General features: G+C 45.2%; 1 protein-coding gene across 4 annotated transcripts in view; it reads right to left on the reverse strand.

Annotated features, from left to right (window-relative positions):
* Window positions 1-1,382: 1,382 nt before the first annotated feature.
* The window catches only part of TBCCD1 (TBCC domain containing 1), a 105,741-nt gene continuing 83,623 nt past the window's right edge, over window positions 1,383-23,500 (reverse strand). For all 4 annotated transcript variants that reach the window (XM_082461465.1, XM_082461464.1, XM_082461463.1 and 1 more), the window contains one exon: window positions 1,383-10,487. The gene's annotated coding sequence lies outside the window, so the exon portion shown is untranslated. The remainder of the gene's footprint in view (window positions 10,488-23,500) is intronic.

Below are 23,500 nucleotides of genomic sequence, written 5' to 3' on the forward strand. Positions count from 1 at the left end.
CCACCAGGGAAGCCCCAATCTTGATATTTTTGAAGAGCACAAGGCAATCATTTTGCAGGCCGCCCCTCACTTGGGGTTTGTCTGATGCTTCCTCACAATTAGATTCGTTCTCAGCATCTTTGTCAGGAACACCCCTGAAGTGATGCTGTGTCCTCCGTGCATCCTATCAGGGGCCACACAGTGTCCTCTTGTCCCAGTGATCGTGCTGTTAACTTCTACCATTCAGTTAGGATGGGTTCTACCAGGTTTCTCTGTAAAGTTAATAAGTGTTTTGTTAGTAATTAGTAACAATTTTGTGAGAATATACTGTGAGACCATATAAATATCCTGTTCCTCAGCAAAGTTTCACCCATTGGATGCAAACTGGCATCCATTGATGATCCTTGCCTCAATTCACCATTACTATGATGATTTATTCTAATTTTATCATATCTTCTATATTTATTAGTTGGTTTCTACTATAAAGGAGAGCTTTTCCTTCTCTTCCATTTATCTGTTTATTTATGGACTGGCGAATGCCTGTCTTATTCAATAGGTTATTTATTTTGATGCCCAAATTGGCTCAGATTTGACCAAAGAGAACTGCGTCAAGCTGGCTGGATTATTTGATTTTTAAATGAGGTCAACTTTCCATTCAAATATGTCTCCAAATAGTACAAGTAAGTTCTTAAGAGCAAATGAAGTGGAAAGTTTAGGCAGCGTGCCAGAGGGTGACGGTGAGCAGACTAGCCTTTACTGGATCAGTGCATCCCAAACCGTTCCAGCTTCTCAGAGCTTCTTCCTTCTTCCCTCTCCTAAAATGGCATTAAATGCTGGAGCTTGGAGGGACCTTAGAGATCATCAGGTCTGTGGTTCCCAAACACTGGCTTGTGCCAAGGGCTGTGTGACTACAACTCCCGGCGCGTTGGCTCAACAAAGCAGGCACTCCTCCCGCCAGAGATTCTGACTCAAAGGGCAAGGCCCAGGTGGGTGGGCATTTTGCCTGTTTGTAGAGTTCCCCACGTGACTCCTTTGCTCAGCATCACCACCCCACCTCACACACGCTTCCTCCTTTTACAGGTGAGGAACCAGGGACTCAGAGAGGGATATCATCGTGCTCTAGATCACACCATTAGTGACAGAACTAGGAGGAAACTCCAGGCTTCTTGGCTGGTCAAGATCTGCTTTTTGCCTGCATTGCTCTGCCACCTTCCAGGTCTTTGAAAGCTGAGGTTTACAACCCTCATTGCAGTAAGAATGAGGAATTTACCTGCAGGATGGGCAATGTATAAGTTAGGTGTTTGTAAACAGGGTGCAGCCTCTGCTTATTTACTTGATAATTGCCTGCAGTATAGTTTGTTTAATTTAAACTGATCCCCAGAGTTTTATCATTGTAAATTGAAAATAATAATACCCACTTCATACAGTTGTTATGAACGTTAATTTTAGAGGTACTCTGTAGAAAGACCTGGCATTGTTTTTTTTTTAAATTCTTTATTTTATTTATTTTTTTTTTGGCTGTGTTGGGTCTTCGTTTCTGGGCGAGGGCTTTCTCTAGTTGTGGCGAGCGGGGGCCACTCTTCATCGCGGTGCGCGGGCCTCTCACTATTGCGGCCTCTCTTGTTGCGGAGCACAGGCTCCAGACGCGCAGGCTCAGTAGTTGTGGCTCACGGGCCTAGTTGCTCCGCGGCATGTGGGATCTTCCCAGACCAGGGCTCGAACCCGCGTCCCCTGCATTGGCAGGCAGATTCTCAACCACTCCACCACCAGGGAAGCCCCCAGACCTGGCATTTTTACTACCTTTTGCCAACACTTTTGCTGGAGAAAGCATTAACCATTCCCCCTGCCCCAAAACACTCGCACACGTGCACACACACGCAAACTGCCCCGATGTCATTTACGAAAGCTCTTTCTGTACTACTTCTTCCTTCTTTACTTACTGATCTCCTACTGAGAAGAGCAATATGCCCTTTCACTGAATAGAGAAAGACAACTGTAAGATAAATGGGTTCCATTGCCTTGCACACGCATGTCCTCCCCGGGACCATTCTGAGCTGTGGGCCACAGGAATTTGACTATTAAACAAAATTAACCTTTAAACAACCCTGCTAATCCAGGGTCTCCATCCAATAACAGCTTAATCACTGACATTACAAATCTAGAAACCATCTAATATTTCAAAGGCTTTGTGGACTACGGTGAAGGCGGGAGCACATGTTACAAACATGCTCATGAATATGGATAACTCTGACATCGTGTCAGTGTGCTCAAGACCTCAGATGGGCCACAGTTTATTTTTGCATTAGGTATGCCATTTATTAAGCTTCAGCTCCCTCCCAGTACCTTCCACCTGTTCTTTTCTTTAAGGAAATCTGTAGGGCAGGCCAGTACCAGGGGGCTAGAGGCTCTGAGCACCTACTAAGTTTCCATTTCTCCATCCTTCCACCGTCACCTACCTTGGCCTCCAAAAGAGGATGCGCTCTCCTGATGTTATAAGAGAACGTGAAGTTAGGAAGTGGTTTGGAGTGGGGACATCCAGGCCCTAGAGACAAAGAGAGTGACTGATGAGGCTGTGTTGTCCTGGACGAGATACACCTGCTTAAGTTACTCAGTGGGGATGGAGCAAAGCAGCGACTCTTCCTGTGTTTTTTGAGTAACTTTAGCAAAGGGGCTTAGCATCACTACTAATCAAAAACCTCTGGCCTAGTAATAACATAAGCAGTCACAGTGCTTCAGCATTTAAGGGGCTGTGGTGGTTCTAAAATAAGTCCACACATATACACACTACTATGTATAAAATAGCTAACTAATAAGGACCTGCTGTATAGCACAGGGAACTCTACTCAGTGTTCTGCAATGGTCTATATGGGAAAGGAATCTAAAAAAGAGTGGGTATATGTATATGTATAACTGATTCACTTTGCTATGCATCTGAAAGTAACACAACATTGTAAATCAACTATACTCCAATAAAAATTAAAAATTAAAAAAATTAAAAGTTAAATAGGAAAATAAATAAATAAAATAAAGTAAGTCCACGAACTTTAAATCTCCCCCTTCAGAGCAGCCTAATTCCTCTCTTGAGTATGGCCTATATACTTTTAAACAGTAGAATGTAGCAGAAATGATAGAATATGACATCCAAGGTTAGATCATAAAAGACATTGCACTTCTGTTTTGCTGTTTCTTTGGGATCATGTACTCTTTAGGAAGCCAGACGCCACGTCAGAAGGACACTCAAGCAGCCCTGTGGAGAAGGTCACAGAGTGAGGAACTGAGCCCTCTATCCCACAGCCGTGTGAGTGAGCTTTCTGGGGAGCAGATCCTCAGGTCCCAGTCCAGCCAACAGATGACTGCAACCACAGCCGACCCGGAGGATGCAGCCCCATGGGAAACCCTGAATCTTCTCCTCTTCCAGGCAACTGCCCTTCAGAGCCACCTAGCTAAGCCGCCTCCAAATCCGTTACCTACAAACATGGCGAGGTAATAAAAATGTGTTGTTTAAGCCGCTAAGTTGTATGGTATTTGTTGCATAGCAATATATAACTAATACAGGGGTCTTAATCTTTTCCATAGCAACCGTGACAACAGGTGATCTGGGCTCGGCTTGAACACTCCCACTGACAGAGAGCTTGCTTCCTCCCAGGCAGCCCGGTGCACAGCTGGCCACTCTGAGCGCTACCAAGGGCTGCTCTCACTGGGCTGGTTTTGGCTTCTCTATAACTTCCATCCCTGGTTCAATGTGTGCCCTTTGAAGCCAAGGTGAATCCTCTCCTTTTCCATGTGACTGCCCTTCAGATATGTGAAGGCAGTGTTTACGCCTGCCCCTGGGTCCTCTTCCACTGGCCAAAGGAGTCTGGAGGGGAAGCAGTACATTTTGAGGGCCCTGGGAGAGGAGCCATTGTCTGGAATTAGCCCACAGCCTTTCATGCACTAACCCAAGAGGGACTGGATTCTCAGAGGTCTTGGGAAATGGGTGGCACCTATCCTAAACCACCGGATAATAACTACAGCAGTAACACTAATAATAATTATTAGTACTAACATAGAACTTACTGTGTGGCAGGCTGTCTTCTATGTGTGCTACATGTGCTAAGTCATTTAATACTCATGACAGCTTATTATTATTGCTCCTTTTCACAGATGAGGAAACTATGGTGGTTATAACTTGCCCAAGTCCCACAGCTAGTAAACGGCAGAACAGGATTTATAGCCATTGTATCCTCATCACAACTCAGTACTGCCTTCCCTGCTGGGTCTAGCGCATCTCAGAGCTGCTTTGAAATCTGTATGGAAACAAAAATAATAGCTACCATTTATTAAGCACCTACTATGTGTCAGGACCTGGGCTGAGTGCGTTGCATGCACGAGAAAAGTGAATGCTCACGGTCAATGATTTGTTAAACATTTATTTATCATGCACTGCCACTTTCCTGGCCCATATGGGATCATAGCAGTAATTCAGGCTTGGGTCCTGCTCTCACGAGTTTTTCATTTCTGGATGAATAAATAACTATACTTTCAGGTGGCAGTTAAGAGTTGCTCTAGATAGAGCAATGACACACAGACAGGGAGATGGGGGTATGGAAGGGACCCAAGTTGACTTCTTTTGCAGGCAGCATTTGAGCTAGTTTTTGAAGGATGATACCATTGTGGAAAATAGAGATGGGGGAAGAACATTCTAGGAGGAGAAGCAGCACAAGAACTAAGATGAGGATAATAAGGCTATGCTCTACCTGAAGACAAAATGAGGGATGGAAAGATGGAGATAGACTGGGGGTGTTTTTAGCCTAATCCCATGTCTACCAGGTGATTTGATAAGAACTCATGGTCTTGAGGATGCCATTCATTTGTGATTGCAGCAAATCCATTTCAGGCTGTAAAAGCTAAGGTTCTATGAGGGCTTCATCTGCAAGCAAATGAAAACTGTCAGCTCCTCAGTGCCCCCAGGACACTCGTTTATCATGGTGAGAAATGGTGATATTAATAAGCCCTTCCGGGCTTCCCTGGTGGCGCAGTGGTTGAGAATCTGCCTGCCAATGCAGGGGACACGGGTTCAAGCCCTGGTCTGGGAAGATTCCACATGCCGTGGAGCAACTAGGCCCGTGAGCCACAACTGCTGAGTCTGTGCGTCTGGAGCCTGTGCTCCGCAACAAGAGAGGCCACGATAGTGAGAGGCCCGCGCACCGCCATGAAGAGTGGCCCCCGCTTGCCGCAGCTGGAGAAGGCCCTCACACAGAAACGAAGACCCAACACTGCCAAAAATAAATAAATAAATAAATAAATAATTAAAAAAAAAATCCCTTCCACCTGGTACAATCTCCTGTCATCACCCCCCACTACCAGTTTCTATTTGGAGAATAAAACTGGCAGCAAACAGAGCTTCACACTTCTTGCAGACCTGCTGGCTAAACACACGCAAACACTCACAGCAACCATTTCACACCTAATGAATGGGAGGTTAAGGTGTCGGACTGCATGGCAGGAGATCTGAGAGCTGCTTTTCCTCGGATTCTCTCTCCGCTGGGCCTGACAGCAATGGGCAACATGTGACCCTCCCTGACTTCCTGCATGTGAAGTGCCTAAATGCACTGGGGCAAAGTCGGGACTCAAGTACCCAGGTCAGGGAAAGCCCCCTCCAAGGGATGGGGCATGCTTTTAAACCCATCGTTTTTGAGATGTGAGAGAAGAGGCAGATTTAGATTTTGTGAGGCCTGAAGCTTGTACCATGTGGAGCCCTCTTTAAGAAAAAGAATACCAAATCATGGATACAAAGTGAGATTTGAAAGTCACGATTTATTTAGAATGAGAAAAGAAATCATAACAAAATTCAAAGCTTAAAAACGCTGACCAATGCCATAAACATCACAAAATCCAGAAAAATGATACTTTGTTAACTGCCTGACATATGACTAAAGTATTTTTTCCTACCTTTTTTGAACCACATACTTTTTAGATCACTTCTTCAAATGGCACCAATTTAATGATAGATCTGCAGAGAGGAGACAGTTAGTCTTATATCTAGCATGTTTGTTCAACATTCTTTTCTTATTGATTGTTTCAAAAAATTTCTTCTAGCTTCACAACTCATTATTGGAAATGCCATGTAAATGTTTAGGATTGTTGTCAATTTGGGGAAAACTTCCAACAAAATTTCTTTCCATATGATTGCTAGACTTCAGAGCATATCAAGTTTTCTTCAGCAGTGACTAATCTTAAACAATCCTTGAATTGAGAATTACTCATTGATTCATTAATCAGTTGGTCATCCATGTCCTCCTTACAGAGGTGTATCATGAGTTGTATGTTATCCTCATAGGTGTCTGTTTATCAGTGAGGAACGTAAATCTTTCCCCAACGTGTTCATATGATCCACTCCTCTTCATTAACTGGATTATTAAACAATCCAAGAATCTATTCATTATTATTCTATTGCAAAGTTATCTCTTCCACTTACTGAATTACTGCTGTAGATATGATTAAACATTTTTTGGTTATAGTTCTATCTTTGATGTCAGACTAATTTCCATTTATTTCATTGCTTTTCTTTTTTCATTGACTTTTTTCCTGAAATTTCTCTCAGTTCTTGAATAAATGTATTTAAAGATGATAAATGACGGACTTCACTGGTGGTCCAGTGGGTAAGACTCTGCTGTCCCAATGCAGGGGCCCGGGGTTCCATCCCTGGTCGGGGAACTAGATCCCACACACATGCCGCAACTAAGGAGTCTGCATGCCGCAACTAAGAGTCTGCATGCCACAACGAAGATCCCACGTGCCGCAACTAAGACCCGGTGCAGCCAAAATAAATAAATAAATACAAAAAAAAAGATGATAAATGAATGTCACCTTCACATATGTTAACATTGGGAGTCTAATCTCCCTTATTTCCTTTATTGTAATGTTCCAAAATCTTTTCAAATTGAATTAAAATGACATATTGAGCTTTATGAACTTTTAAGTAAATACCCTGCTACTTATTTGTATTTGAGCTTCTCTTCTGAGTCTTCAAAAATAAATTGTAGAGTCTTAAAGGTTGTTGTATCCATGTAGCGAGACTAGAACAGATTTATAATGGCAGACCAGTCATTATGAACATAATTCCAGTGTTGTGTGCTGTAGGACACATTCACACTGAAATAAAACCTCTGGTCCTGCACATTTTGCACAGTAGAAATATTCCTGGAAGCCATTCCTACACCAGATAGCCAACAATAACTCAACTATACATGGAAGTGATAGTGATTTCAAACCACATAATTATATCCCATTAAATGGAATAACTAAATTAAATATGTCCCCAACTCAACTTCCCCTTAGCCAAATATCCAAAATGCCCATCAGTACCACAGCATTACCTGGGATGAGGGAGAACGTGATGGAAAAGAAGTTGCAGTAGAAAAAGACAACGGTCTTCACCAATTTCAATAAAAAGTGTTTACCTTTAAGGAAGTGCTTGACTTGAAAGAATCCCAATGGCTAAATCTGGGATAACTTGGACAATAAAATAAATAATGATAGTAATGGATTGTAACCTATAGAAAAAGCTCATATCCATGAGTTTATAGTGGTATAAATAAAATAATTGATTAAATAAAGAAATGAGGAACAAGAGATAGCTCTTACTTATAGAAGATTTTCGATTAATAAAAGTAGAAGGGAATATAGAAATAGAAAATCACCATTTGACAAATACCACAGTACTAATTGTTGCAGGCAAGAAACATTAATGGATGTTAAAATCAGGGGGTGAAAGTGTGATGATAAATAGGATATTTACATAGTATCAAAGTGTCTCATCACATACTTATTAATTACTTGGGGGGGAAAAAATCAAACTTTACAGAGGAGAAACCTGGCAGCAGCACCTTAACCAAGTAGTCAAAGTTAACGTCACCAGTCATGAGACACATCAACATCATGTACCACCTGATACAATGTCTGAGAAGAACAGAACATACTATCACATTAGTGAACTCTTTAGGGGTCCAGCGGTTTTGGGCTTGCAGTGACATCTCTTGAAAATAAGGGACAAATCATTGCATCTCACACCTCCTGCCACTAAGGTAGAAGCCAATGCCTGGTAGGCCACTAGGATCTGGAGGCCACTTAGTGATATTGTTCTGACCCATTTACCAGGTAGCATGGAAGGCTGTCAGCTTTGAGTCACAGCAAGTCTCGGATGCAATGCAAAAACCATATTGCTTGAGTCAAATGACTGAGCAGACCCTACTGATATTAGAGTTATCTGTGATGGAAAAAAAACATCATGTGGAGTTAATGGCATGCTCCAATTGGAGAATCACAATGCAGACCCCTGGGGTCCTGCAGCAAGGCCATGCCATCTGCAGAGGAGAGCTATACACCATTTGAAAAATAGCTCCTGGCATGCCACTGGCCCTGATAGAGATGGAGCATCTGACAAGTGACCATGTGGCCAAAGCTGCCCATCATGATCTGGGTGGTGTCCAGCCTGCCAAGGCATCAAGTCGGCAGGCCCAGTAGCCCTCTGTATATAATGGAAGTGGTACATCTGGGATTGGGCATGAGCAAGGCAAGAAGGCAAATGTAAGCTGCACTAGTAGATGGCCCAGATCCCCATGTCATCCACCATTGTTGTACCAATGTCTCACCCTCATAAAATTTATGACCACATGGAGGATGCGTTATGGCCAAGCTGATAGAGGAAGAAAAAGGCTGAGATTGGTTCAAGGATGGGTTGGCTTGATTTGGAGACGCTAGCCAAAAATAGACTGCTGTGGCACTCAGGGCCATCCTGAAAAAACAGTGTTAAGGGGAAACCCCCTCATTACGCAGAACACATGGTTATTCACTTTGTATGGAGTAGGAATTGAGGTAGGAATATACAACTCATGGCTATGGAAAATGCCTAGGCTGGTTAGCCGGGGGGGGCCGGAAAGGAGAAATATTATAGGCCTGGAGCCTGGGGAAGAGCATGTAGATGGACCTATGGGAGTGGGTAAGTTGAGTGAAAACCTTTGCATTGCATGTTAACGTCCACCAGAGAACATCTACCGCAGAGGAGGTGCTAAACTCTGTGAAGGAGGGGTGCTATCCTCTACAATGCAGTTAACACCCTAAATCAAAGACTATTGTTCGATTTGGTATCCCCAGTAGGTAGAAAACAGGGGTCTAGGAACCAAGGGGTCGAAGTAGGAAAGAATGATGGTAAATTGGTGGTACCAATCAGTGATGGTAAATTGACGAGTGCAGCAGCCATGAACAGAGAACAGCATACTGACCATCAGCTCAGGGGTGATGGTCTGGGTCATCCCATCAGATTAAACACCTTGACAAGCAAAGTCAGCAGAGAGAGGAATATAAAATGAGTAATTGTGGCCTTGAACCCAACTGCAGCCTCTTGGGTTACAGATCATCCCTCTAATCTTCCTCTGGCAAGTGGCAAAGGGGACTAACCAGAATCCCAGAAGAGTTGTTCCCAGATGGATTGAACTTACTAAATAAAGCCAGTGGATTTGATCAGTGCCAGCAGTGGACTGTAGTGGATGCCCAGATCCTTCCATTTTGGGCCGAGGCTCCCATTCCCTGAGTTCCCATGAGTGTTGGCTACTGACTGTTCACGTCTGAGCCCCTCTTAAGAACTGCCCTCCACTAAAAGGAGCTGTGGGCAGAGCAAGCTGGGGCTCTCTTGCCTCAATTTGAAACAATTCAGAAGGACTAACCCAGTACCAGAACTCCCCACAGAATTGGCTGAGGCCTCTGTGATAACTGTGTTACAATTCAGCTCCTCCTCGAGCTCATTCCTGCTTCCTCACTCCCTTACAGGGGTTGTTCCCAGGAACAGTCATGCCGCACACAAATGTCTACCACAGTCTGTTTCTCAGGGAACCTGACTCCAGACTCCAGAATTTTCTGCATGCTCTTGACATGAGTAGGAGTGCTTGCCTCTGCACCAAGTGGTCCCAACTACTGTAGACGTGGGAGGATGATGTGAAACAGAGCTCCCACTATCCCTATAGGGACATACAAGCGAACAAGAGGTCAAATTTGTGGTTTTAAGTCACTGAGATTTGACGGTTGCTTGTTACCACAGTACAATCTAACCCATCCTAGTTGATACAGAACCAATACAATAATTCTGCCTTTAAAATTTTATAGATTTTGGTCCCAGAGGTGATTAGAGGTGGCCAAGGCCAAACCTCACTTTAGGAGGCAGGTGCAGGTCTGAGCTTTTCGGTGCCAAACCAGAATCAAGCTAGAAAGAGAGAAATGGAATCAAAAAGGCTAGGTGCCATCTCACTGGAGCTTTTCCTGAGTCTGGCTGAGAGTTGCAGGATGGAATGCACTTAGAGTTGCTTGCAGCAGTTGCTGGACGAGTCTGGAACACGAGGATGAATTACCAGTCAGCAGGTCATGGTTAGAGTCGGTTGGCCAGCTGTCCGTGTGGTTTCAGGTCATTGCCAAGTGCTTCTGTGGGTAATTCAGATGAGTCTGGACTCAAGTTGGAAGTGAGTCGATGCCTGTATCTATGAGAAAAATGAAGACTAATAATTCAGGGCTGTGTTCCATGTTTTTGTTCAGTGGGAGGCATGGATCCAAGACAAAGGCCTTGGCACTAGACAGGACATTCACACACTATAGAACTTGTTAAAGCCCTTTCCAAGGAGCCTTAGGCAATGGTTTCTGCTGATGAAACTTGACCAGGCACGAGGCTTTATGTCATGGCCATGTCTATCCAGGTGGGTGGTAGGGTTTCTTGAGCCTGTGAATGGTCCCTTGACACTCTTGTTAATGCCCTGGAATATAACACAATGTTATCTGGCTCAGGAATGTTCTGTTGGTCTAGCTGCTGAGGAAGAAACCAGAGTCTCGCTCATTAATGTTTCATGAGGGTAAATTCTTGGGAATTTGTGTGTTGTAGACCTAACCAACCTAAGAGCCACAGGCAGTGCATCTGGACTCTTCCACCCAGTTTCTGCACAAATCTTGGCCAGCTTATTATTTTCAATCTCATTTTGACATTTCATTCCCTCTGTTGACTGCAGACAATGTGGGCTTTGACAGCATTAATGATTCTGTAGGCTTTACAACTGACCTGACCTGTCAAACATATGTCCCTATGGTTGTAGAGTGTTCCAAACCTGGGGATGAGGATATGCAAAATCTTTTGCTGATCATCACAGCATCAGCCCGGGCACACAGATATGCTTCTACCCATCTTGAAGAGACCCATAAATTACTAAAACATGTCCATATGGATAGCTTTTTCTTTATCTGGATAAATTCACTTGAATATTAATTACAAATAGCCCCCAAAGGAGAAAATAAGCTGCTTTCTTTCCTTCTTTTTTTTTTTTTTTGACAGTTGCCCCACTTTCCCTCTTCAGTTGTGAGCCTGATAAATAGGACAGCTCTTAGTATACTGTCTGGCCAGACTAGAACATTTTGGACATCCTGGTCAAGCCTCATGTTTCCTACCAGCCCCTCTTTGTTCCCATGGTCATGTCATGGGCTTTGTAAGCAAGATAAGGAGGAAGCAATTCCTTTTGTGCCAAACAAGATATGGATGTAAAAACCCCTGCCCATCTGCAAAGGTCCTGATCTGAATCTGAGACTCATTCCAAAGTGCAGTCTAAGGAGTGCTCAGCTGAGAAGGTGGGAAGAAAGATGCAGTCTGAGAGTAGTCAATGGCCAAGGCTGTGCTATCAGCCAAAGCAAACATCTTTTTATGTAGCACCAAGACATTAGACATTTTAATTCCTCCAGAAGTTCCTCCATTGTCATAAACTGCCCAAAGGCACAGAAAGTCAGACTTTAAAGAATAAAGTGTACTTTATTCTTGGGCCCAAGGCCCAAGTGAGGGCAGCAGGTTTACCCCCCAGGAGGTAAAGCAGGGCTGCAATGTCCTGTGGAGAACAGATTACATCCTAGAGACTAATCCTGTTCTGTTCATTCTCCTTCTTAAACTGATGACTGCCTTACATTGTGCTAGGCATTGCTAAGCCCTCCTAACACAATAACCCTGTGAGATAATCTTATCTCCGTTTTGTAGATGAGAGAAATCACAGAGTTCAAGAGGCTGAGTTGCCTTGGCTGAGCCTGGATTTGAACCCGGGTCCATCTGCCATCTAAGCCCTTGCACTTCACCTTGGCTACAGTCCTTCCCTTCTATGCAAAACGGTCCCTTTTTTGCAGTACAAGCCTTAGCAGGAGACTTACTGATGAACCTGTGTGTCTAGGGAATGCAGCAATAGGAAAGAGATCTATTTTATTCATCGGTTGGTTCATTCTTTCATTCATTCCTCCACCCATTCACTTAACAAATATTTATTGAGCTGTTACTTTGTCCCAGATACTCAGCTAGGTGCTGAAATAGAGAGGTAAACAAGACAGATGGTCCACTGAGGAAATCAGACACTAAATAAGTAAACACACAAATAAATATATAATTACAAACTGCGATAAGTGCTTTTTTTCCCAGCCCATTATCATCTGCAGCAGCAATATTGGAAAAGCAATTTCGGTTTCATGGTTTGTGAATCGTAACTGAGCGAAGGCACTGCTCCAAAGAAATATAATGCAAACCACACACGTGAGTATAAATTTCCTAGCAGCCACATTCGGGCACGTGAGAACAAACAGGTGAAACTGATTTTAATAATACTGTATGTTATTTAAGCTAAGATATCCAAAATAGCTCTTCGACAAGTATCTCACTATTAACGAGATATTTTACATTCTTTTTTTTCAAGCTGTCTTCAAAATCCAGTGTGTGTTGTAGGCTTATAGCACATCTCAATTCAAACTAGTCTCATTTCAAATGCTCAGTAGCCACGGGTTGACCATGGGGACCGTGGTGCAGAGCACATCTTTAGTGGACACCGAGAGTGCCGCTCTTGCCTGTACGCCCAGAGTTTTCAACCTTGGCTGACATGGAACACACCTGGAGAATCACAGAGTCTCATTTCATTGGTGCGGGGTAGGTTGGGATGCGGGAGAGGGCTTGCCCTGGTACCGGTGTATTTTAAAACTCCCAGGTGATTCTAATGTGTGGTGAGGGCTGAGAAGCACTGCCCTAAACGGTGCTAGTTTTGCACCCAAATTCTTCAGATTATGCAAGATGCCAGGCTGGAAGCTCCTCTACCTAATCCAGCCTGATATCTTGCCCCAGCCCCCCACCTCTCCTGCAAATCCAGCCCTGAACCCAGGCTCGGGGCCAATGACCTCAGTCCGGAAAGCTGGGTTGAGGAGCTTTAGGGCAGCTGTGGTGGCCCAGCGTCCACACCTAGGCTGCCGGTCCCACTCTGCCATTGCATCCCTGAATCTGATTCCACCTTCGTTGTTGGATTCTATACTGTGTCTAAGTCTCTCTTGTCCTGAGAATCTGCGTGGTGTCTCTAGCCCTGGACCTGCCTAGATTTTGTCTGTTCCCTTTCCTGTCCCCCTACTGTCCTGTCCCCTTGCCTCCTCTGCGAGTACCTATTGCAGAACTCGACCCTTTCTCCCACCTGCTGGGATGCCTACCACCTCTTACCAAGTCCTCCTGAGGATTCAAACTCGCTGCTCCCCTCCCTTGCCAGGCCCCTCATCCTCGGGATCTCTGGTCCCACCAGCCTCACTGCTTTCCCCTCATCCCCTCCCACCTCCCCCCAGCGCCTGACCCACCTTCCCTCCCTTGGTGGTTAAACCTTCCCTTCCCAATCCATCTCAGAGCACCTCACGCCCAAGCTCCTTTAACATCCGGTCACAGGCTCATTAATCTTTGTGTCCAGGTACTTCAACCTGCTCAGGAAAGAGGAACCTCTGCTTATTTTTGTGCCTCTCTTCTTATTTACAGTTTTCATTTTACTTTCTTTCTTTAGCCTCCTGCTGCTTTTCCTGCTCCAGGCCTGCCATCCCCAGGGGAGAGAATAGAAAGTCTGATAAACAGCGGAGCAGATGCCCCTACAACCCTCACGAGAGGTGTTTGCTCCTGAGCTGACTCACTACCCTTGACGGCTTCAGGGAGCGCGGACAGGGCTGCAAAACCAGGGGAGAAAACTTCTCCAGGAAGTTTGATTTCAAGTTCAGTTTTCCCTTGCTGTCTCTTGTGCAGAGCTTGCACAAAGATTTTTGTTTTTGTTTTTGTTTTTTTTCTAAGAGTCCTGAGGACAGCTTTGTTACAATCAGCCCTGCAGTCCTGTTAGGAGAGTAGCAGAACCCTTGGCTGGAAAGTTAGTAATTTCCATGCTGTTTTGCATAAGCTTACAGCTGCTGTCTCCAGGGCCAGACTTGTCAGATAAATAAAATTAAGGTTGTGAGGCTGTTACCTAAAACTTACCACAATTCTATTCCCACCAGGGATTTAGGGAAAGATGAAGATGAAGAAGAGAAGAATTTTTAAATCAGTTCATCACACATTTAGAGTCCAGGACTTTGGCAGGCAGCCCTTCTAAGAATGTGTGAGGGCAGGAGGGATGACTTTTCCCAACTGTGGAAAATTCCTAGGGCCCCAGGACATTAGGTGAGATTTCTGGGGGTGATGGCCACTCTGACCCTCTCCTTGGCCCTCTCCTAGAACTACTGCGCCATAAATTGTCCTGGCCATTGGGCAAACATCAAGTTTATCTCTAGATGATTCAATATTGTCCATTAACCTGAAATGCTAGAGTTTAACAGCGTTAACTGGTGGGGCGAACGTTGCAGAACAGTAGCACAAGGCTTGTGGGGTCCTAGATGGATGGGTTGCTCAATGGATGGTTGGATGAATGGATAGATGGACGGATGGATGGATGGATGGGGGCCTGCCAGGCCGACCGTGAATAGAATTTGTGTTTCTCTCTTATGTGTCGTGGGATAATATTTGGAAACACCAATCAATATACATTTTGCCCCTGATAATATATTTTTATTTCTTGGCTTTTCCACTATTAAAAAGTAAGAGATAAAAACAGTATCTTCTTCACTGGATTACTGTGAGGATTAAATGGGGTAATTCCAGAAAGCTGTTTAGTCAGAGTATTAACTCATAGTAAGAGATCAATACCTGGCAGCTCTTGTTATTATTCCCCCCTTTTATGTTAGTGACTTGCCCAAGATCACACAGCTAGTGAATGTGTAGCCCAGCTCTGCCCCATTGGGAAACAGCTGCTGGCTTAGATTTCTCCAGAACCTCACTTTTCCCCCTTAGAGGAAGAACAGCACCACTGAGGCTTCCCAACACCAGTGTAGACCAGTCCTCCTCCCCTCCTTCAACTGGTCACACTGTCTGTGCTGGAAGGAAAAAAACAGGTGTGTGTGCGTGTCTGTGTGTTTGTGTGTGTGTGTTGGGGGCAAGGGAAGAAAAGAGGTCTGCTATCCCATCTGGAAAGTTATGATATATGGGAGGACACAGGTGTGATTTCTTGAAAAATCTTATAGGAATGGAAGCTCTCAGTTTTCATTTTGGAAGTCCAACCCCCATGGCACTGACGGCCCCTCAGATAGGAGGGAAATGCAGAGCCAGGCAGGGGAAGAAGAGGAGCTAGAGGTCTGCTCTCCCTCTGCTCCTCTCTGTGATTCTTTAAATAAGCACACCTGCAGTGAGATCCTATGCAAATGAGGGGCCTCTCTGGCTCCCTTCACCCCCAGGCTGGGTCCAAAAGTCCCTGCTTGCCCTGAATGTCAAGTATGAACCCACAGGAGGAAGACCAGCACTGGAACCTGTGTGTTGAAAGCTGTGTCTCTTGGGCCAATTAATTCTCCCCTGGGAGCCTCTGAGTTGAGGGAGAAGGAAGGGCAAGGGCCGGCCTCTGAGAGGTGGTGTTATTTGAGTCGGGTAGAAAGTTGCTGGGGAAATCGGCATTTTCAGCCAGAGGCACAGGGTATAACTCTGCATTGGTGTCTAAACTTGACCTTAGGGCAGCCTCCAGGGCCCTTCTAAGTCTGAGGCCCCAAGACAGGGCAGGGCCTGAGACTGTCAGAGCTGCTCAGTGGCTGTACAGATGGGGGCAGCTTGGTGAGAGCCAGGCCCCTCCTCTGTGTGTGCCACCGTCCTGCGGGCGCAGACAGCAAAGCGTGGTCCTGGGCACAGAGGTGACTTGTTAAATGGGCAGCCTCCAGACTGCTCGAGACTCAGATTTGTTCTTTGAAAAGTACATGGTACCAATCCCAAGAGGGCTGTTCCTGAAAGTAGAACAGCCACTGCATTTTCTCCATGAAGATTTCACTGTAACTCATAACTTACATTTTCCTGGTGCTAAGCAGCAACAGCGAAATCGTCATCAGGAATCACAGTTAATTTGAACCTTTTTAAAACTATATTTCAGAAAGGACCTTGAATCTTTAAACACAGCATCTGAAAACACTGGTTTTCCATAAATACATAGATGAGGTAGGTAGAGCGTGCAGCTTGGATGAGCTCCATGAATCATGGACATACCGCTAAGAGTCTAGCTGAGCAGCCAATGGAGAAGACAGGTGACAGAGAACCAAAGTGCCACTTAAAGGACCCCCCTACATGAAAATTCAGCTCTGGGAAGCAGTTACATTAGTGCAGGTAAGTTTTTCATTATGCGAGATTTTTCTCAGGATTCCTTTTGACAAAGAGTTGTTTTGGATCACTTACAATATAGTCTGATTTACAAAAAGCCCATCTGTTCACAACACTCAATGTTTGCAAAAGCAAAATAGTTGGGTATGGCTAGAAAAGAAAGGAGGATCTACTGCTCACATGAGAGCAGCAAGGGCAACACCCAGTTGACTCAAAGGAGCACATTTCCTAGAATTTTCAAGAGAGTCTATTTTTAACAGGTTGTCCCAGTAATTCAAGACTATGGCCAGTACAGATGAGGAGGTTGTGTAGCTTGGATGTAAAATGATGAGGAAGAAACAGGAACTATTTTGTCACACCAGCATCAAAGATGATGGAGGATATTGGAGATGAACCAGGACAATGAAGTCACGCTTGTGTTGCAATGGAGATGAGGCTTAAGCCTGGAGAGAGGTTATGGGTCAGGAATCAGGCAGTTAAGAACCAGGGGAATCCATGGATGCCAAAGAATAAAACAAAGCTGTGGTGCTGAGATCAGTGAAGAACTAGGAGATTCGTGGGTTCTGAGGCTTCAGCCAGGCATAGGTTCAGAAACCAGAGTTACAGGTAATGTGAACATTGACGGGGTCCTCAGCTCCAGCCAGGGAACCCCAGACCCTGCAGGTGCGGGATAGGTGAACCTGAACTCAGAGGTGTGAGATCACTTGTCTGGAAGGTAGAGCCCAAGGTCAGGCTGGAAACAATGACTCACATGTAATGGTTTATAGTTAGAAGAGGTGGTGCTATAGTGTCCAAAGAAACAGGAAATTAAATCTTACTCTCTGCTGCCTCCCGTCTATCTATAGTCCCAAGCTGTCATCTTTTTGCAACTCTTGTTACCTGAGTGAGGTACATAGCCAACTTGTCAGAGATTGGTAAGACAGATAAGATGCTCTTCTCAAAGCCAGGTCTTCTGCACAACATTATTGGACTGAAGGAAGTTCTCCCAGAAGGGAAATTAAATCCCGAGGGCCTCAGCATTTGATTTGCCTTTTTCTTCCTGCTGCTGCAAAGCTGCATATTTGGTAAGTGATACCTCAGCTTGAAGAAGACCCAGGCTGCTTCCAGCAATGAGAACCGCAGACAGCAGTGGTCTCGTCTGCCTGCCCTATGACCTTGGGGGTTGAAGACACGGGAAGCAGGAAGAGAGAGAGCTCTGCACACTTCACCATTTTACCCAGAGCTATTCCTGAGTGCACGCATCCTGAGTGGAATGCCTAATAGGGGGAAGATGATGAAAGATAAGGCTTTCGAGAGGCATCATGCATATTTGGGTTAATGGGGGCAGGAACGAGAGGGAGAGAAAGGAACAGGGAGAGGCAAAGGGCCCCAGCCAAGTTAAAGCCTTGTAGGTACTGCCTTCTCCTGTATTAGGTAGCACCCTCTAGCAAGTCCAGTTTTATCAGTGGCCAAGATAAGAACAGAGGAGGCATAGTGATCACGGAGCTATAACGAAAAGCTAAAGCATTAGGGAGTGGAATTTGGGTCTAAAATCATCTCAGCAAGATGAGAAAATTTGGAATTAGACCAGATAAATGGAAAGATCTTCACTAGGGTGAAAGCACCCCGACACATACAGAATGGGTGAGGCATAGCTTGACAGCAAGCACGGAGGGTGGAAATCTGGACTTTTCAGCTGGCTGCAAAATTAGCCAGGGCCAGCAGTGAGAGAAGGCTGCCAACACCTTCCCGCAGGCTCCGGCGGCCTCGAGGGAAGCGCTGCTCCCGTGGTTGTGGGTTAGTAGTCTGCATCTTCTCCGTGCCGGCCAGAGCACCCCAGGGCTCTGCAAGCAGGTTTTTGGAAGGACTTCCACAAAAGGGAGATAGCAAGCATGAAAGTGGTAGGAGGATTCAAAACTATACCTCATAAAGGAAAACCGGGGCTTCCATGGTGGCGCAGTGGTTGAGAATCTGCCTGCCAATGCAGGGGACACGGGTTCGAGCCCTGGTCTGGGAAGATCCCACATGCCGCGGAGCAGCTGGGCCCGTGAGCCACAGCTACTGAGCCTGCGCGTCTGGAGCCTGTGCTCCGCAACAAGAGAGGCCACGATAGTGAGAGGCCCACGCACCACGATGAAGAGTGGTCCCCGCTTGCCGCAACTAGAGGAAGCCCTTGAGCGGAAACGAAGACCCAACACAGCCAAATAAATAAATAAAAAGAAAAGAAACAAAGACCCAACACAGCGAAAAATAAATAATAAATAAAAATTAAAAAAAAAAAAAAAAAAAGGAAAACCGAAGGACCTGGGGGGAAGAACGTTGGGGGCAGAGTGGTCTACATAGTTTGTAGGGCCCAATGCTAAATCAAAGTGCAGCACCATTTGTTCAAAAAGCAGGAAAAGGGGGCTATTAAAGGTACTAAAATATAAGGCTTTTTCCTTAAAATTTTTTTACTTATAAAACATAATAAGGGTGATGGGACTTCCCTGGTGGCGCAGGGGTTAAGAATCCGCCTGCCAATGCAGGGGACACGGGCTCGAGCCCTGGTCCGGGAAGATCCCACATGCCGCGGAGCAACTAAGCCCGTGCGCCACAACTACTGAGCCTGCGCTCTAGAGCCCGGGCTCCGCAGCAAGAGAAGCCACCGCGATGAGAAGCCTGCGCACCGCAATGAAGAGTAGCCCCCGCTCTCTGCAACTAGAGAAAAGCCCGCGCGCAGCAAGACCCAACACAGCCTAAATAAATAAATAAGTTTAAAAAAAAAAACATAATAAGGGTGATAAATAGCAATATATATATATATATATATATAGTAAATTTACAAGTTGCAAAAGAACAGCAACTTGGTGTCATAATTCTATAGAATACAATAAATAATAATACTTTATTGATGTGATATATTGACAGATAAGATTTTTCTGCAAATTTACTTTCAGCGATTTCATTTTCAATATAGTTAAAGGCAGTATGAGTGGCTCTTGGCAAATGCAGGACTACAAGCTGACAACTGATCTTTTCATTTTGAGAATAATCTTTCTGCTGATGCAAGTATTACTGGGCTATTAAGAGTATTTTACAGGCTGTGGCAACATTGGGGTAAACTTCTGATGAATTATTTTGAGACATATATTGTAGTACATCTAGTGCTGATGATTCTTGTGAAACAGTTTTTCTAAAAAGATTTAACTCTTAATACAAACCAGTTTCATGTAGTCTGAGTTTAATTTTAAAGGAATTTTATACAATGACATTTTAAAGTTTCCTCTTGCATTTCCTATAACTTGTGAAATTCATTCATGAGACCGAAAGTGGCCTCGTGATTTTATATAATTCAGAACATCTGTTTATGCATTCTATCACTGTACCATCAATTACAAGGAAATTTTATAATTGTCTTCCTTATTTAAAATTGGTTTATCTAAAACTTTGTATGAAAATAGTCTTTTTTCCTTGGAATGCAATAATCTCTAAATATAATATCTACTCTAAGGCTGTGCATATTTGCCTTGCAATTTTGCATCAGTTTTCAAAACCAGAGTCCGAACGCTGAAGAATGCTGTAACTCCCTGATATGCTTTCTTGCCACGTGCATGCTTTTATTTTGTAATAATTTACTGACAAAGTTTACTGTCTGAGCTTTGGCTGCTCCTATCTTGGCGTTCGGGCCTCAGAGTTCTTACTTGTGCAGATGCTGCAGGGATGGGTTCCGAGGACAGACAGGCAAGCTGGCCTCCCACCAGCAGTCTTGCTGCTGCTCTCATGCAGAGGCCCTCCTTTCTCCCAGGGCCGGGCTGCTGCGGCCACCACGGCTGCTTCTGCTGCTACAGGCACTGTCATCGCTACCAGCTCCTGCCCCAGCTGCCCAGCCAACCATTGGGCACACGTGCTGCCTGCTGTCCACTGTGGCAGCGGACTTGGGACCATCCATATCCTGCTGCACCCTGGGGCGTCTCCTCTGCTCACTCTCACTTGCTCCACTGTCCCATCAGACTTCATTTACAAAGCATGAGTTCTAAGATAAAATGCTTAAGAATTTATGACAGCAACAGCAGAGCATGAAACCAAGTGCAGAGTCCCTTGTGAGGACGAGCCCTGTGTGACTGCACAGGTGGCCCACGTTGCTTGTGGGAGAGGGTTAGGCATGTGATGGGGGTCCCGTGCTGGACTTAAACATGCCTGGGCCTGCATGACTGAGTAGTAGTGTGGGCCCTGCACGCTGATTTGCTTGTTCTTTCTTGTGTAAAATGCACAGGGAAGCTTGTGTCTCAGAAGGGAGGGGGCTGGGAGAGCAAGATGGATCAGTTCCTTAGCTACCAGTGCAAATGTAAGCTTCTGTAAGGGTCAGGCAGACTATGTAAATGAATGAATTAGTCAAGATTTAAAAAAATAACAGATCCACTTAGCATCTTAAGCATATAAAACCAGTTTTTATTTCACAAAGAAATACTTTCTAGTTTTTTAAGTACATGGCTCCTCTGGCTAGCTTTCATTTTTACCACCTTTAGGGAGACATAAGAATATGAGTACGGAAAAATATTTCACTATCATAAAAAAATAGCATTTACAATTGTTTGACAATAGGAGGATGATAATAAAAGGCAACCAATAGTCAACCACAGTGTTGAGAAGCCAATAAATACTGGTAGGGACTGTGTCAAACTAAAAAGTCCTTGTCTAAAGGGTAGCATAGAATTTAAGATTCATAATTCAAAGTGAGTCTTTTTTGTGTATCAAGAATGTGATTTCAGAAATGATGGAGGATGTATTCACCAGCCAGTAGCTGGACAGCCACTATAGCCCATTTCCCTAATATAACAAAATTACAGGTTTTATTTTATAAACAAATACAAATCATGACCCCCTCCAAGAATCAACGGGGAGGTGATCATCAGGGGAGGGAGGGCCTCCTGACACTCAGGTTGGAAAAGCCAAGCAGAGCATTAGAATCAAAGGCTAGCAAACTTCACAAGGGCATGAAACAGCTAATCACAAAATAGATTTGAAAAGGGCCACAAAGTTCATCCCATCAGATGTTAAGGACCTATCAGCTGGATAAACCTAACTTCCTTTCTTGCACTCCTGACAGGCAATGCTGTGGTTTTGTGGATGAGCTGATTTATTCATGAAGAGGGGCAGCTGCTTTCAGCCCCAGTTCAATACAGGCCCAATGTTGCCAGAGTTCCCTATTTTTTAAAGAGAAACTTGAGATCAGTATTTTTATATGAAACTTCTAAATTTTCAAAAGTTGGCTTGAATTAAAAATAAACTAATAAAACCCCACATGGACCAAACACAGCAGGTCTGGTGGTCACCCTCAAGCCCACCACTCTGCAGCCTCCACGTGGACCCCAGGGCAGTACACCAGGATGTCATTACTGGGGTCTCTACAGAATCCCAGGGCTGGGAGGGGCTGTTGTTCGAGAGGTGGAGAACTAGACGATGGACTGGAGGACGGAAGAGAAAACTACTCTCTGTGAAGGTTGTGTGTATGTCCCCCTGGTTACATTATGATTCTCGAGAACAGGGACCATCTCTAATTTCTCTCTTCCACCAGCACCTGTCACAGCAAAGGCTCCTGGGATGAAATGGAGTGAATGGAGCAGAGGGAGGGGTCCCACTTTGCTGACAGGCCCTCTGCGGGCAGACGGGTGTGACGCAGACCCCTTTACCGAGTGGCATTCTGAGTCTCACCACCTCCTGGAGGTATGGGAAGGACCCAGATGCTGTTGTCTTCATGTTTGAGGTGGAAAAGAGGAAGACTTTTTGCTGAGAGGAGGGTCCAAGTGAGGCAGCCTCTTAACAGCAGGCTAAGGGCCGCCTCTGAACAATCTGGGGAACGTTTCCATTTTTCCAGCTTGGGCTGGAGGGACCCAGCCCATCTGGAGATCCCAGGGCAGCAGGTGATTGGAATGAGACCTGGCCCTCCCTCGAGGTTCCACCCCCAGCAGGAGCAGCCAGAATAAATCAGGCGGATACGATCAGGTGAAGGCACGTCAGGGGCTGTGCCTGCTTTGTGACCAGGATATTTTCCCCCGGGTCTGTGGCTTCCCATCTGAGGAGGAAGAGTGAGCCCTGGGACTCCTTGTTCCTGGACTTCATTCTAGCTGGCTGTGAGACCTGAGAAGTCCCCTCGCCCCTCCAGGCCGATGTGTCCTTGTCACAGAGGTTTGGGAGACATGAGCTCTAAGATCCCTCCCAAGTTTCATGGTTTTTTGATCTTCAAGAGACAGATGCCTTCTCAAGCATCCCTGTGGAGTTCTCCCGGGTTTTTTTTTACCACCCCCCACCCACCTCCTCCAGCCTCATCAAAGATCTGCACCATGTGTCTGTTCCCTCGACCTACGCCCCCGTGGTTCTCACCTGCTCCTCCAGCTGGGTCCCCACAGGGTGTGAAACCACCTACTTTGAGGTGCAAAGTTTCCAAAACTTTGGCAAGAAGGAAGCAGTTGTTACATTTGGTTTTTCCTCCTTCCCCTGCACTGTGCTCAAAAAGCCTCTTTTAATTTTTTTCCCTTCCCGAACAGTTTTTCAGAGATTTTATTTAAAATTTGATTGATTAGCTTCCCACTGGAATGGTTCCCCATGCCCGGGTTTCTTCCCTCTTTTGTGTGATAAGAAGCACAACATGCTCCACATCTACTGTGTGGCTGGCCCCTCTCCCCTCTCCCCTCTCCCTCCTCCAGCTGGTCCCTTCATCTCACTTCACTCTCACTGCCTTGCAAAGCGAGTATGGGGAGCCCAACGTTGCATATGGAAACCCTGCCAGAGACTCAGAGTGGCCGGCACATGCCCAAGGTTCCCCTCACATACTAGGGTGGGACCTGGGTTAGAAGGGGGTCCACTTGTTTCTAAAGCCTGTGATGTACCCCAAGCACCTGTGGGTGTAGCATGAAAAGACAAGTTTCATGAAGGCTGGTATTTTTGTCTGCTTAGTTCAGGGCTCAGACCCCAGCACCCCTGAAAGAATGCCTGGTATGTAGTAGACACTCAGTAAATATTTGCTGTAATGAGTGAATGGAAAGTGAAGGTCAAGGCCAGTGGTTCTCAACC

This window comes from Balaenoptera physalus (assembly GCF_965194825.1).
Source record: "Balaenoptera physalus genome assembly, chromosome: 4".
In the NCBI taxonomy this organism is placed as follows: Eukaryota; Metazoa; Chordata; class Mammalia; order Artiodactyla; family Balaenopteridae; genus Balaenoptera; species Balaenoptera physalus.